At 37.5% G+C, this 13,684-nt stretch overlaps 1 protein-coding gene across 1 annotated transcript in view; it reads left to right on the top strand.

The window, feature by feature from the left end:
- JADE2 (jade family PHD finger 2) overlaps positions 1–13,684 on the top strand; it is a 1,051,451-nt gene that overhangs the window by 527,281 nt on the left and 510,486 nt on the right. The gene's annotated exons all lie outside the window — the stretch shown is intronic.

Below are 13,684 nucleotides of genomic sequence, written 5' to 3'. Positions count from 1 at the left end.
AATTCTGTAATGTGTTGCGTATTTTTTTACATTCCATCCTCTTCTTTTACATTTTTAATTTCCCTCATTATACTGATATCCTCCTTTACTATTTTACCCAAATAGGCAGACCTTCCTTCTCCCTTGTAAATAATATATCTATATATATATATATATATATATGTATGCCTAAATAGTAATGCCCCTATTTTTTCTTGATTTATTGTGTATATTTTTTTCCATATCATAATACTCTTCTGTATTATTCTCTAACACATCTATAAGTTTTCCCATACTTCGTTATTTCTTCCTTTATTACATCATCTTGCCATTGGGAAAAAAATCTGTACTTCTTTTTAAATTAAATCCACCATTCAGACCAGTTTTTTATAGATATCCTTCATGGCTATATGATCCTTCCATAACTTCAGTGCTTCCCACTGTCCATTTTCATCCCATAATTTCTTGTATTTTTTTTTTTATTCCCTGTCCTATTTTAATATACTCCCTTTCTTCCATCACTTCTGTCCATATTGCTAAATGGGCTGAAAAAAATCACAAATGTGTCACCATCAGCTACCCCCAACCCTGCCGATAAAACAAAATAATCACTTTCAGATCCAAGTGCCTCACTTCTACAAGTCTGTTGACTTTTGTTCCGTGCAGCTAATTTCTCACATTTTCTGTATGAGGCCGCGGTGGTGTAGCAGTTAGCGTTATCGCCTTACAGCAAGAGGTTCTCCCGTTCAATTCTCGGCTGGAGCACCTTCTGAGTTGAGTCTGCATGTCCTCCCCGTGGTCGAGTGACGTTAAAGACATGCAGGTAGGTCCGTGCGTAAATGGGCGTGCCTTCTTTGAAGGTTGGGTGTCAGGCTGGCAACTCTGCACCTTAAAAATCCACTGCCAATCATTAGCGGACGGGAGTTCTGCTGTGGCGACCCCTAACCGGGAAAAGCCGAAAGACTCTTTTTATCAGTGTCTGTATATTTTTTTACATCTTTCTCTTAAATTACAGTTAAAGTCCCCTGCACATATAGTTTTCATGTTAACCATGACATAGTGTAATATTTAATTAAATATATTCTGTCACTATTCTTGTTAGTTACATATGCATATAATGCTTTAATTCTCTAAACTTATTTCCACCTCACTCCCCCAACAGGTAACATTCTCATCTTTACCAACATTACTTCTCGTATTTTCACATTATTTTAAATACAGCCACTGCAGTACAACTTTCACTTTGTGTGTTCCCACCCCACAGTTTTTCTGTTTGTAGCCTTTCTTCACTTGGCAGGAATCTCGCATCCTCTAACAGAATAATATCCACATCACATTTAGCACACCATTCCAGTATCCCCTAGCTTTCTTTATGTACTGTTCACATTCACTAAAAGTACTCAAAAATTGTTGTTTTTCCTTCTTGTTAAATTTGGGAGAAATATTTGTAAATTTTTTTTTTTTTAACCCTTTCCCCAATTCTATATTTTACCATGGGGTTTATGTGCAAATAACCCTTGATCGTCGGAATCATATTTTTTCACTGGCTAGAACTTTAAAAAATTATTAGTATCATTTCCTTCTCCTGACCTCTTTTCCTGCATGCACTCTCCCTCCTCATTTTCACCACCATGTTTTGTTCTTCTACAGTTTCTTCTTCCTATAGTTGTCTCGGCCTGCAGTTCTCCTTCCTTGTGTATATTTTCTTCCCTTTTCTCTTCTTTGCCATTATTTGTTTGCTTTTGACGTTCCATCTAAAAGTGTCCCTTTTTTTACACACCCTGCATTCAGGCACACACCTTATTGCTTGCATGTCGTTTCTCCCCTCACTGGTTGCATTGTACCTTGTCACAGTCAATTAAATGAAAAATGTCCCCACAAAATAAACATGATTTAGGCTGGCTAGCATATCTTTGTCTTTCTATATGAACTGCCACAAAAACAACACTTGGCAAGTGTTTCACCATATTTTTATTTTTCACATTTCAAAACCGCGTCCAACCTCTATCCTCCATTCCATAGGTTTCTCATCTCTAACTTTTACACTATTATCAACAGTTTCTTACAAACCCTGCATGCATTTTGTGACCTCCTTTTCTTCAGGTTCATCAGTTCTAAACTGCAAAGTAACATTTTTTAGCACTTAAGTTACTACCAGAAATAAATAATTGTTCCAGGAATAAATGTCCTTTTATGTTACACAGTTCCTGAAATTTCATAATCAGTCCTTCAGTTTCAAATGTTAAGTCACAGAAAGTCTCAGTCTCAGTATGTATAAAAGACCAAGTGTCTTGAGCTTTAAAACCCAGAACAGTTATGTAATTGTCCCGTATATAATATCGGTCTATTACAGTGTCATTTTCTGTCTTACTCTCACAGTTTGCTGCTACTCTTTTGTTTTGCATGTGGTCACTGCTGCATATGTTTGAATTACTGCTGCATTATCTTCTACTACAAAACCAGACACGTTCTCAGTTTGTTGCTGCTTTCCTGTTTTACTTTCTGTCGCTGCTGTACACATTTCAACTGCTGCATTCTGTTCTGCCACATCACCTGAATCCTTCTCCACATAACGTTTTGGAAGTGCTGTGGATAGTGACCTGACATCTCACCCCATGAAATAGCAGAACTGTCACCTGGATCATCCTGCGTGATCATTTTTAACAGAACATCATCTGTAAGCCATACTGAGGTCAGTTCTGTTATCTGCACCACTTCCAATTTCTTCCTTCACCACTTGAACAGATAAACACTGCTCATTTTTATCATCCACCACACCGGAATCTTTGTTTACATTTTGATGCTCCATATCAAACACATTTTTCTCCAAAGTTCTTATTTTCCACCTCCAACTCTCCATAGCTTTTCTGTCCTCCTTCACACTGCTGCTTCCCTTATCCTTCTTCCTTGCTGCTGTCAGAGCCCTCTGGCACCATATAGCAGGCCCAAAGAGTAGGGGAAGTTCCTTCATGCCCTGATCAGATTTCCTCCAGTAGAAAAAAATACCATTTCAGGTCTCTCCTGAAAACAGGTCACTAGCCTAGTGAGGCTGACTTGGTCAACAAAGAATAAATAAATGAAAGAATAGAACTGTGGCAGGTGAAGGAAAACACATTTCTTGCAAACTGCAACGCCAGCATTCAGTGAAATGTTCTTTGTTAAGCAACTTTTTTTTGCTGAGCAGTTATGATCCACTTCTGTATTCACCAAGTAAATGCTTTTATGGTCAGGTGCATTGATTAACACTGCTTTGTAGTGAATCTGAATTGTAAAGATGGCTGTTTTTCATATGGCTTGTGTGCCATCACCTGAAACCCAGGCACTGTGATGCATTCATTTTCATCATTTAAGACTTTGTTGTATTAAAATATCTGAATAAAAAATAAAGTAAAATGAAGGGATGCAGATAATTAGCCATGTGTATCCAGGTGACAGGAAGCTGAAAGAAGAATGTTTTCTTTCTTCCATAGTCATGATCAACAATCTCCCTATATTTCACTTCCAACATGGCTGGACACTGATCGACAGTTTGATTTCAGCTCTTACAGTATGAAAACAGAAGTTGTGAAAGAAGGACCAGTAAATTTTAATGGCTAGTAATTACACTGCAAGGCTGCCAGAAAAGACGAAATTTGGAACACATGAGAAAATCAGAAAGAAAACGAAAAGAGAAAACTCTGGCTAGGAAGAATCTTGCAGTTATTCAGCAAAAAACATTCAAGTTTCAGCTTTTGTACAAGAAATGACTTCCAGTAATTTAGAGGGAAAAGTAAATCAAATGCACTCAGAGATGTTTAAATTAAATAAATCAACAAAGGAATACAGCAAGTCAAATACCAAAAGGCCAGAAAGTAACAAAAGTTTTAATTAGCTATTCTGTTGTGGCGCAGTGGTACAGTGGTTAGCATTGTTGCCTCACAGCAAGAAGTTTCCGGTTCAATTCTCAATTGGGGTGTCTTCTGTGTGGACTCTGCATGTCCTCCTTGCATTCACAATGGTTTCCTCTGGGTGCTCCAGTTTCTTCCCACATTCTAAAGTCATGCGTCTGGAGCATTTCTTCCAGAGCCTCCACTGAAAATGGGCTCTGCCCCAGTCTGACTTTACTGTTAAACAAATGTTAAATAAATAATAAAAAATAAAATAAATCTCAACTGAAAAAATGCAAAAATCAAAGACTGAAATGAAGAAAAGGTTGGCTGAGCATAGGGCTTCTCAAGATGAATGGCTAAAAAAATAGAGTTAGAAGATAGAGCACACAAAGAAGACCTGAGATTTTATGCGTACCTGAGAAAATGGAAAGAACAGACTACATTAATTTTATGAAAGTGCAGATAAGTGACTGGACTGGTGTTCCACAGTAGGATTTGTTAATCAAGAGGTTACATTGTGTATGTTCAAAATCTGGCCATGGGAAAGCAACCAAGATTTGTAATAGCAGAGATGCCATCATACCAGCAGAAGGAGTTATTCGCTGTACACCAGGCAGAAGAGAAGCACATTTATCCCAGAGCAATCAGGATATCTCAAGAGGCAGGTTTATGATTCAAATTGCTGTATCCAGCTGTCTTCCAAATATTTTTTCTAGAGGAGCAAAGATGCATTTTTGATGCAGAAAATGCTAAAGAGGAAATCAAGAAGTTATTCCAACAAAGAGTGAGCCAGCAAGCAAAACGGGACTCTGCTTTTCATTCTTCCAACAGTAACAGAGCTCATAGACAGACTTTTCGGTGAAACCTTTTCCGTTGATCCAAAGGAAAGTGCCTGAGAGAAAGAGGAAAGCATAGGAGCTGATTAGAAGAATCTGGGTTAACTTGGAGTTGAACCAGAGACTGGAACTGGGAGATGGAGATGATCAGAAAGAAGGCAAGAAGCACTGAAATTACTGAATAAATGGCAGACTAATGCATAAATCGCACTGATATAGAAATAAACCTGAAATGTGACTGTAAGAACATGCGGCTGAGAAAGACTTGAATTTTGTTGACTGTATTAAACTGATGAATGAACTGTAAAGCATACACCTCACTTTGTCATTAATGTTCTTAAGGACACTGAATGAAATGAAGTAAATATAAGAAACAGTTTTTGCTGTTATTTGTATAAAAAATTGAAATGTAAATTGTATACTATATTGTAAAGCAGTTTTGTTTAGTATGCAGTCAGATTTTAAATGTGATGTGGTAGGATTTTTATCAGTAACTGCTGTATATTAAAGTAAGTACTTTTTCATAGTTGTAAGATGGTACAAGCTTTGCATTGTAACAAGATAAAAAAATGCTGGACATAAGGAAGTTAAAGTTAATATATTATTGTGATCCTGGACTGCTGAGGTGGGGGTGGAGGTCAGTCTTAAAAGTGTATTGGTCATATATTTAGAATTACTATATTTTCTCTGTTTCACAATGTTGGATGTATAGATTAATGCCCCTGGTTTAATATGTCCAAAGTAGGCTGTGAAAATAGGACAAATGATGAAAGGTGTGGAAAATTGTTAGTTTATTGCATTTTCAAAGTTATTAGGTATTTTCCATTGACAGATGCTCTCAGTGGGAGACAAGAAGTCTGCAGGTGCAGGGTGTTGGCCATGGGAAGGCTAAACAGTAGGTTCTGACTAAAATTTATAAAGATTTTTTTTTTATGAACCTGTAAAGTTACTAGCTGTTTATTGTTTCTCATTACTGACTGCTTTTACTTGAAGAAGAGCTTTCTGCAGGTGCACGCAATTAATCTTGAGAACAGTGAGCATTCTTTGCTGAGAGAAATGTAAGAGATGCAGTGTAGTTAGCATTTAAAGCTACAATGGCAAACATTTCAGTGAAAAATAAAATTTGAAAATGTGGGAAGTGAGTAAGTTGTGTAGGTAGTTGCATACCAGCAGCCTTAATACTTCAATAAATATAACTATGCATAACTTAGTTTATATATTTAAAGGTAGCCAGTGCACTTTTTTATTCAGGCTAAAAGTTAATATTTACTGAAAACATGCAAGCAGTTTTTCACATGTGAAATAGAGCTAAGAAAAGAACAGATAGCAGTCAGTGTAAGCGAAAACACAAGCTGTAATATATACTTTAGTATGGATAACCTTAATTTTAGATTAAGTAATGCCTCTAAGTGCAGCCATTGATTTGGAGCAACTACTCGTATCTGGAGGGGTAAACTGAATTTGTTGAAAATGTAAATTTTATGTGTTTGTTATAAGTTAAAAAGGTACAGTGATTATGGAAATTTATTATTTCTTTTTGTTTGAGCATCTTCATTAAAAGAGAACATTTTGAAAATATTGCAGTAGATTCAAATGGAGAGGAGAAGGAGCAACTGCTTAAGAGATCAGCCTGCCAGGCGTGTGTGTGTGTGTGTGCATGTGAGCCAAAAGTTGGAAATGCACATTCAAAAGAGCTGTCATATATAACAGATAGGAATAATAGCTTTCTAGCATAATGGCTGTTCTGTCCATACTGTCATGTTATGTAAACAGCCCTACAAATATAGAAAAAAACATAGTATTGAATTATATTAAGAAATGTAGGGTGCAAATAGCAGTGTTTCAGGAGACACTTTGATAGAAATGAGCATGCACATTTGACAAAGGAAGAATTTCACAATGGACATTCAGCAGAATATCAGGGACTTAGGAAACTGGGAGTAATAATACTGGTTGCTTGAGAAGCTCTAGTAGTGATAGAAGGTAGGCAGTAATGGTAGATTTATGGTAGTAATGGGCTGTTGGCAGGGGAGAAGGATTACTCTGGCATATTCCAATAAAACTGCAACTATGAAGCTTAAGAAAATATTTGGGAGAAATAATGAGCATTTAGCAGGGAATATTATTTACGGGACGGAACTTGATTGGCAATAGTGAGGATGTATTGGGCAACGTAGATGGTGAAAATATAGCAGAAGATAAATGTGTGAAGAAGTATGTAAAAGTATTTGGTAGAGAAGATGCAGTAGTAGAAACTCAGTCAGACTTTTCTTATCACTATCCAAGGTACAATAACTGGGCTACATTGGATAGAAATTGCATTTCACAGGAGCATGGGTATGTAATTAAAGGCTTTGACGGACATCCAGTAACTGTTTCCGATAATGCATAGATAAACAAAGTAATGAAGTAAAAATGAGACATTGGTACTTTTCTACTTGCATGTAAAATGAGAGTATTTTAAGGAATTGGTAGTGGAAATTATTTAAGAGTTATTGGGGATGATAGAATTTTTTTAAGAAGGGATAGCTCTTGAGTGGAATAAAATAAAAATGGAGTTTAAACACAGGGTAGAAATGAGGGAAACCAAGATGGGAAGGAAGTAATAGGAATTATTTTAAAGGGTTGACAAAGGTTAAGATATTACAGAATACGGGGAAACTCACAGAACAGGAGGGCAGCCAACTGCATAGCGCTAAGGGAAAATAAGGGAGTATTTGGATGATGTACCTGAGTTTAGAAAGATTGCTGTTAAGCTACTGTTTTTTATAACAACTCCAGACCACAGAAAGATTTAGCACAATGACTTGAACAACAGAAAGTAAATAACGTTTTTGCTACACTTAAGGACCATATGACAAGAAAAACTGTCCTGTTGAGTTATTAGAGAGATTTCAAAATTTAATGAAAATTTTTATAAAACTAAGAAATGTGGAGACCAAAAAAAGACACAAATGGAAATATTTATGGAAGATTTAATTATGCCAAGGTTAGAGGAAGATGAGGCTCAACAATTAGTAGCTAAGATAGGAGGAGATGAGATCAAAACAATGATGTTTAATAAATCAAACATGGAAGTCTCTAGGAGCATATGGTATTCCTGTGGGAGTTTGAAAGTCTCTAGGAGCATATGGTATTCCTGTGGGAGTTTGAAAGGGAAGAAACTTATACAGATCTAGAATGTTTTATTAAACACTATGTAAAGGGGTGGTCCTACATCTTAGGAGAAAGCTGTGGTGGCTGCATTACCCAAAGAGAGTAAAGATCCTTCAGATTCTTATAGAGCCTTTTAAATTTCAGTCCGTGATTTAAAGTGTTTGTGCCCGCACTAGCGAAGAGAATTGCAAATGTGTTGCCAAAACTGAGAAGGGAGACAAAACATATGACAACATTAATAGTGCAGTGATATCTAGAAGTAAGCAGAAAATAAGAAGCACCACTATTGTTTGTGAGCCTTGATGCAGAGAAAGCATTTCATAGAATAATGTGGTTAATTAAGAGGTTATATGAAAGGTCAGAGACAGGAGATATGGTAGATGGATTTCTGTCTGACAAGCTGGGTTTAAACAGAGAAACCAATCAAAGGTATTGTCTTTCCTCCTTGTTACTGACTTTATATTTCGAGATACTAACAAAGAAAATAAGGGACTCACACATTGGTATGGTAATCAAGAAAAGTTTGCGTTATTTGCAGATGATATTATTTTGTATTTGATAAATCCAGAATAAGGACATATTTTAGTGTTATGGAATGTTTTGGGATATAAAACTAATGAAGCTAAAGCAATAAACTATGAACGCACGTATGAATTGTTTCAGCAGTGCTCTTATTTAGGCTGACATGATACAGTGAAGTATTTAGGTCTACGACCAAGAACCAAAAGCAAGGCAAAAGACCACAAAAGCACTATACAATGAACCAGGCAGGTAGAAAAACTTCTACTGAAGAAGTCTATAGTTACAAGTTGTTGAAAGTGCTTAGTTTTGTTGCTTTTTATTTGTGGTACATATTAAATTTGTTTTTCTACCTGCCTGGTTCATTGTTTAGTGCTTTTGAAGTGTTTAGGTCTTTGGATTAAAAAGGGATGTCCTTCCTTAGATCACTATTCCAGTACTGTTGAGTTGTATCGCTGAGATAACCTGATGTTTAGCCAGGGCACCAAAGCCAAAAAACTTTCCATGCAGCAATACGTCTGATGTATGACCCTAGGCTGTGTGCTTAAGAGTATATAGGTGGATGTATGGATGTAAGATCCAGAGACTATCTCACTGTCTAAACTCAGGTCTCACACCTGTCAGACTGTTTCTTCACATGGTCGTTGGTGTTATTTCCACCTTAGCTTATTTATACAAGTGCCTGATTTGGGAACCTTCCTTTTTTTGTTGTGCTTTGGTGTTTAAATCTGTTAGATTTCAGCTAGGAGAGGGAAGTGTGATTGTGGTAGGCAAATTCCTTATAAGGACCACCACTCCCAGTGCTTGTTTTTTCTTGGAGCTGAACACGACTATAAGAATTGCAAGATTTGTCAGTTGTTTATATCTCGGAAAACTAAGTACATGTCTTTCCTTCATAAATTCCTATCTACAAACCCAATGCCCAGTCCAAAATGGTGTAACACTCCTCATCTGACACCCCATTTTGTAAAAAAACAAATCCAAAAGGCCTAGGCCTGAATCATTGTCTACCCAGTTGGACTCAGACATCGTCTTTGAGGTATTGCAGAAACCCATGGTACACCCAATCAATTTTCAGGTTCCTACTGTTGCAAACTCACTGGAGGCTAGTATGACATCTGATTCTTGTTAGTCTAGTATGACTTATGGCAATACAGTTAAAAAAGGAGAACCAAAGACTTAAACTTTCTGATGGATAGAAGGGCATACAGCATATCCTGGTTAGGGAAGAGTTGCCCAGACCTTTGATTGAGGTGCTGCAGGGATCATATCGGACACTCTTTGTTAAAGCAGGAAACACCTCCGTCTTAAGAATGGGTGGAGTTTTCTTATGACCTGTACGAGGCCATTTGTCTCTAACTTCCTTCCTTTCTTTTCCCCCCTCCTTCAGAGGAGACAACATGAATCCTCTTCTGAGGAGGAGGAAGAATTTGGTTGTGATGAACAATCAAGAATATTCATCTCAGATCCATTCCTTAGGCCACATGGCTTCAGAAGATGAAGACGCATTGTCCCCTGACTCTACTGTTGAGGAAATTTTCTTTGGGGAAACCATCACAAAAATGGTGCAGCATTTTGAATGGGAACTAAGGGGAAAGTCCTAATGTGCAGAAAATATATTAAAATTTATTGGAGGTAGGAGCTCCTATACCAACACCCGTTCCTGCAGTTTTGGAGTTTTTTTCTTGATGCTTTTGCATCCACTTCTTCCTGTCCTGACTCCCATTCATTGGTCCCTAAGAGGCCTAATATATTTTATAGAGTACCAGAGAATCTAAAATTCCTTTATAAAAATGCTGTGTCTGTGGACAAGCCATTTAACTATTGTTTTACATTCAGACAGAGACAGTAGGGCCATGGACAGATGTGGAAAGAGGTTACACATCTGCTGTTCTGGCCTTAAATGTATTGAATTATCAAACCCAAATGACAAAATATCTTTTATCTATTTTTAGTGAACTAAACAAGACTTTGATTATCCATGAAGTTTCTGAAACTAAACAAAAAGCTATTTCTATGGAGAGTCAGTCTACTCAAGTGGCCAGATTTCCACAGCTTTATTCCCAAATCATTTCTGTAGATATCAAAACTAAGCTATTAGACTGCTCACTTAGCAAGGACCTATTGTTTGGCTGCATTGTGGCAAACCAGTTCCAATCTTTACAGGAAAAAGGAAAAGTAATGCCAGATTTTAAGCATATTTTTCTCATTTTATTTCCCAGGTATCAAAGGAACTATCTGACTAAGCCCACTTCCTTTTTTCCTTTTCCCATAGAGACCCAAAATCTGTAAGGAAGGGCAGGAAAATGCCAAGAAAAAGATTTAAGGACAAACCTACAAAAGACTCCCAAGTCAATGAAACCTCCCTTTTCAGACTAATCTGTCTGACCACTTTCTGACACTACTTCCCCACAGTTCACCCCTTCCTCTGTCAAAAAGCCTGACCTATTCCTTTCAACTTGGCAGCTCATCACTTCAGACAGGTGGGCTGTCTCTTATTCAGCAAGTCTACAAAATGATTTGGAAGGAAATTCCAACCTTCACAAAGTCTACCTCTATTATCCACGTACGTGCACCTTCTACTCCCCCTAATTTTGCGGGTCTATATTATATCCGCAAACGCTGATTGATCGACCTTATGTAAGCGAAAGCTTACAATCTCGAACTGTCAGATCAGCGATTTGTTTCCTAGGGAAAAAAAATCGTTGATCCAAAACACAAGCACACCAAACAAACAGAAATCCACACACATACACCTAAAATCTGACACCCAACCCTACACTAAACTATGCACACACCACTAACTATCCACTTACCTTAACCCAAACCCTAACCCTAAGGTCCGTCACTATCGCACACTCACCTCACCCGCTCCCTAACCCTAACTCACCTAAATCCGCCCTAACCCTCATGTCCACACAATCGCACACATACCTAACCCGAGCCCTAACCCTAACTCACCTAAACCACCCTAACACTCACATCCACACAATCGCACACTTACCTGAATCCAACCCATAACTTTCCACCACAGCACTGAAAATACCGAAGCAACAGAAATGGACAACCAAATTCTTTCCCTAGCAAAAAATTTGAGTTTCTGCTGCTTCGATATTTTTCACTTTCACTAAAATAAGGTCGATCAGTCAGCGTTCGCTTGTTTAAGCGTTCGCTGATCTAATATAGACCCTAATTTTGCAAGGTCTTCACATTCAAGGTACTTTCTTTGTCACACCACAGAACTCAAACACACAGCTTCCTACATCCCTTGATTGCTTAGGTTGAATAGCATGAGGTAAACGAACAAAGCTCTTCTGCTTCATGTCAAATGACCTTTTAATAAAATAACTGCAAGTATTCTCAAAAAGTAAGGAAATTGTTATATCTCCAGGGTCGATAATTCCATCCTGACATTTTAGTGAGTGTCATTTTGGAATTTGGAGATGCTCCCCATGTGTGTGGGTTTGTTCCGGTTTTATCTTCTCATAAACATACAGGTTGATTAGCTACTTGTAAAGTGATCATATTTGTTATGATAACCTTTCCTGTTGTGGCTTAGATTGCTGCTGAAAGGGATCCAGGGTGACTAATTCACTTACCTATTTAAAAAGTGAATAAGGTAAGTTTAAAAAAGTATTTCATACACAGCTTGAAGTTTCTTTCACAACAACAGAAAGCTAGAAATGAGAAGGTTACTTAATCCCGCACCTCCTTCTCATACTTAGCCCCCCAGCATGCACACAAACAGCCAACTTTCATAACTGATTACTTTAAGAATACTACCCAACCTCTGTGGTTCCTTTTTGTCTGTATCTTTCTTCGTGTTGGGATTTCATACAAAGAAGACAATACAAAAGGAATAATTGGGAAAGAAAGTTGTAGTGGTATGTGTGACTGTGTTTGTGTTTTCTAATATTCAGAGATAGGGTGACTGCAGAAAGAATGTATGCATTTTGGGTGTTCTGATTGCTCTGCTTTTAATGGCTATGAAATGTTTTGAGTGTATTTTTCTATGTTTGTGTGTATGTATATACATTTATAATATGGATGAGGCCTTACATTGTTGGTGAAGTGCATTCTTGTCAGGTGCATGTTATTTGAATCAAAGCGATGAAATAGCTAGCACATCAAAGGAAGATTGGGTTAGCAGAGTGGTGACATTAGCAAGATTACACAGTATAGGGGTAGAACGCATATATAATATGTAAAATGTTTAATATGTAATACTCAGTACTTTGTGTATGGTACATGCAGACACGCTTGTGTTTATTATATGTACATAATTCCTTGCACCGTGTTAGGTGGTGTGGTTTGGAATGTTGCATTCACAAGTGCAGACTGAGAGATTTGAGCTACCTAAGACCTGCATGTATCAGAATCAAGTTGCTGGTGCGGTAGGTTTTGTGGCTCACAGGTCCCTAAAATATAATGGGAAAAATGTCTTGAAATAAAAGTTAACTGGAGTGATGAGGTAGTATTCTAAAGAGAATGGATACTGTAACACTCTCGAGGGATAACAAAAGTTTCATTGCTCCTTGTGTATGTCTGACAGCATTCCGAGTAAATTACAGTAATAGCTGTCATAGCTAGGTTTATGATCTTTCTTGTGAGGACTGGCTGCCCTACTTTTGGGTATTGCTTGTTTCAGTTCAGGATTTGCTGCTATTAAAAAGAAAAGGTGCCATCTTTTCTCTGCCTGGAGTGATGGTTTGCATGTGCGATTGTACTTTGTGATAATCCATAGTCTGTCTTAAAAAGAAAGAAAAAAAAAGCCAGCATAAGAGGGAACAATGCGGGAAGACTGATGCAGACTGATTTTAGCCGTAGGTAGGGTTTTGTATTTGACATCACAAATGAAATATGTGGGAGGCGTCTGCCAGCAAGCTTACAGTAATGCTTGCAGGACAGGAAAAAAAAAGAATCACGTGAAGTGGAAAAGTGATTATTTTTTGGATACGCTGTGGGAAAACAAACTTTTAACTCTTTGTAGGAAGACTAGGGTTGTGTGTCAGAAGTACACTGACAAATAGCCCTGGAGTACAAGAGCAGTTGCACTGCTTTTTAATATTAATTTGCTTTGCACCAAAGCTAAGATGCCCTGAAGAGATATGAGATGTACTTAGCAGTGAAGAAACTTGTTGTCTAGGGATGGCCATGGAAGGAAATGCACAAATGTGTGGGGATCACAGGAATATTTGATTGTATCTTGCTGACATACAAAACAGAATGCTGCAAGGTAGCAAAAGTAAAACTGAATTTTCTAAGGGCAACATATTACTTTACAGAATGACTGAAATATATGCCTATAAATGGAAAATATGTCTT

The sequence above is a fragment of the Protopterus annectens genome, chromosome 4.part0, assembly GCF_019279795.1.
Source record: "Protopterus annectens isolate FY-2018-M chromosome 4.part0, PAN1.0, whole genome shotgun sequence".
Classification (NCBI taxonomy): Eukaryota; Metazoa; Chordata; order Ceratodontiformes; family Protopteridae; genus Protopterus; species Protopterus annectens.
Note: the sequence above shows the minus strand (reverse complement) of the source record. Positions and strands in the feature narration are given on the sequence as shown.